The sequence below is a fragment of the Coenobita brevimanus genome, chromosome 80 (assembly GCF_032717465.1).
Source record: "Coenobita brevimanus isolate Jiangsu-jjx chromosome 80, ASM3271746v2, whole genome shotgun sequence".
In the NCBI taxonomy this organism is placed as follows: Eukaryota; Metazoa; Arthropoda; class Malacostraca; order Decapoda; family Coenobitidae; genus Coenobita; species Coenobita brevimanus.
Window position 1 is genome coordinate 50,346,896 of NC_137033.1, and position 3,204 is coordinate 50,350,099.

Sequence of the window (3,204 nt, forward strand, 5' to 3'; positions counted from 1 at the left end):
TTTCGTTTGTGCCCCATGCTTTCGTTTGTGCCCCTTGCTTTCCATTATCTCCTTACTTTTCTTTGTTTCCCCTGCTGTCATTTATACCCCTTGCTTTCCTTTGTACCCTTTGCTTATCTTTTGTTTTCCTTGTTTTTCGTTTATACTCCTTCCTCATCCTTATCCCCCCCTCTCTTTTTCTCTCCCTCTCATGATCCAGTCCTTATTCTCCCCCTTACTTTAAACTCCTGTGGCGATAGGAAGGTCGTGAAGTGAGGGCAGTGATTTTGGTGAAATTTTGTTTTATTTCCCCTACAACTTGTGTGTGTGTGTGTGTGTGTGTGTGTGTGTGTGTGTGTGTGTGTGTTTTATCCATATTGTTTTCTCCCTCTCTCCAAATCTGTTTTTAAGGTCACAGTTGGGAAGGAAGTATTTTGCTCTTTCTCTTACTTTTTCCTCTTTTCCTCTAGTTTTTCTTTCCATTTGGCGTTTGTTAACTGCTGAAGTCTGTGGTTGGGAAGGGAATGAGTGAATTTCTCTCTCTCTCTCTCTCTCTCTCTCTCTCTCTCTCTCTCTCTCATATATTGTCTCATTGCCGCCATGTCATTTTCTTTTTGTGTGTGTTAGTCATCCAGTCTCCTCCTCCTCCTCCTCCTCCTCCGTAATCTTGGTTTCCCACCTCCCTCTCCTCGCGCTCATCTCTTCCACTCCCCCCTACTCCTCTCTTCCTCTCCCTCACTCCCTAAGTCCTTCCTTTCTCTCTCCATCTCTCCCTCTCTGCCTCCTCCTCCTTCCAATCTCAGCTCTCAGCCCTCTCAAACCTCGTTTGTTTAAAATTTTCATCTTCCTTTTTCCTCTTCCCTCTTTTTATTTCCCTCTTCCTTTCATCCTCTATACTTCTCTTTTCCTTTCTCTGCTCTCCCTCCCGTGTTTCCTCCATCTTCCCTACTTCATCTTTTGCTATAACAATTCTATTTCATTCTACTCTTTCTCCTCTTCTCGCTTTTTTATTTTGTTTCTTCTTAGCTTTCTTTTCTTCCTAGCTCTATTGCATAATCTTAGCTTTTGTTTCTGTCTTGATCTCTTGCATAATCTTTCCTTTATTCGTTGTCCTTTTGCATAACCTTACCTTGCCTTTCTTCCTTGTTGTCCTTCATCCCTCTCCATTCTTTTCCTTTTTTTCTCGTGTGTTTTCCACGTTTTTCTTGCTCTTTTAATCATCCTCTCCTCCAGCTCCGTATCCTTCAAACCCATATTTTGTCTCTCTTCTTTCTCCTCCTCTTTCCACTCTCTTCCCCTCCCCTATCCTCTTCACCCTCCTCCTCATATGCAACCCTTTCCCTTCCCTTCCCTCGTTTCCTGTCCCTCTATCCTCAGACTCGTTTTTACCCAGTATGACATCTTTTGGGTACGATATGTTAGCCGTTGGTTTCCTGTGGCTGCACAAGTGGCCATTGGTATAATCAATCAGACAGAAGTTGCGACCATAGCCTTAAATGGATGGTATTTATGTGAGCCAGGCTGCACTGTAATAATATCCTGGTTTGTGTTTCACAGATGCACAGGTATTTAAAACCTTCACTACGAGTGGTTCTTGTTGGAGAGGGACGCTATTACATGGTGGCAGCAATATAACTGCATTGCTCCTCTGCCGGGTTACACAAATGTCCATCATCTCCTCTCCTGTTCCCCCGAAAGGAGGATGGTAGACTGCAGTAAAAAGGCATGTTGATCCTGCAATCGGCCAGGTTCATGTTGAGCGTAGTCATCTGGACCCTTTCACTGCTTTCATTTTCCTCATAGGTGAACAAAATCGCCTGGTACATCCCTGAATAGAATACCAGCTCATGTCCATGGCCGTAAGAGGATCAGTGGAAATAATCTGTAACCATTTGTCAACTTCGATTTCTCTCAGGTGAATAAAATCGTGTGTTGTCAGCCTGAATATACAACGCATGTGTACCACAGCAGTGAAGGAGTTAATATGGCTACCACAGGTGATAAACATTCAGCTGAGTGAGAATCTTGTCCTTTGTGGATAGGCTTCCTTAAGGTTAATAAAATTATAGGATTGTATAAAGAATTAAAATACGACTTAAATACTTACAATGTGTGATGGAGTTGTTTTATGTGGTGAGATCAGTGCGTGAAATGATGTGGTGTGATGTGTGTTGTCTTGTGAGGTGAGAAAAGATGACGTGAGGTAATGCCAACAGGTGAGATGATGTATTGTGTTGTGTTGTATTGTGAGGTGAGAAGAGGTAAAGTGAGATCAGTGAGGTGAAGTCAGATGTGTTGCGATGTGTTGTTTGTGAGGTGAGGTGTTGTGAGGTGAAGTCAGCGGGTGCGTTCATGTGTTGTGAGGCGAGAAGAGGTGAGGTGAGGTGAGGTTAGATCATCGGGCGAGTTGATGTGCCGTTTTGCTAGGTGAGGTGATGAATGGTGAGGTGGGGTGATGTCAGTGGGCGATCTGAGTGACTCCACCAACAGGCGACACAGTATGGCAAGCTCGAGTCTCACTCCACATATCGCATGAACTAAAGTAATTGCCATACCACGTTGAGTACACCGCTTCCCGTCCGATCAGCGAAGTTAAGCAACGTTGGGTCTGGTTAGTACTTGGATGGGTGACCGCCTGGGAACACCAGATGCTGTTGGCATCCCTACGTGTCAAGTGGGGTTGGTGGAGGATTAGTGCCCCTCCCTGTAAAACAATTAACTCTGAGCCCTTGGCCACCCCGTCTGGGATACATGGCGTCTGGCAATGAATGAATGAAAAAAAATATCTTCCTCAACAGTTTACTTTGCATATTCCACCTTATTCTCCCCCATGTTACTGATAAGGACAGTCGGTATTAATTGCGTCAGCTCAAGGATGTCTGTCAGTGTTTACCTTAAGCAGATTATCTTGTATAACTTAACACACAAATCTCGTAATGAAGATCATCAGAGGTATAATTATTCAAGAGGCCCAACTCTTGTCTTCGGTCACGCCACTAAGCAGTTTTTGTTTTACCCTCTGTATTTTTTTTTTTTTTACCTTGCAAGCCAGAATCTTAATCTTCTTATCTCACGCCCATCACCCACAGAAAAAAAAGTTTCCTTTTTTTTTTTTTTTCTCATGTAAGTTTTTTAACCTGTTGGAATGTGCTTCTTAACTTCATAGTGTTGGGAATATTAAACATTTAGGTGGTAGCCAGAATAGAACACAGGTACCTAAGTAGG

The 3,204-nt window shown here is 43.4% G+C and overlaps 1 non-coding gene across 1 annotated transcript; it reads left to right on the forward strand.

The window, feature by feature from the left end:
* Positions 1–2,520: 2,520 nt before the first annotated feature.
* LOC145409457 (5S ribosomal RNA) lies at positions 2,521–2,639 on the forward strand. The gene has a single exon (XR_013899111.1). It is a non-coding gene; the product is annotated as a 5S ribosomal RNA (ribosomal RNA).
* Positions 2,640–3,204: the final 565 nt, after the last annotated feature.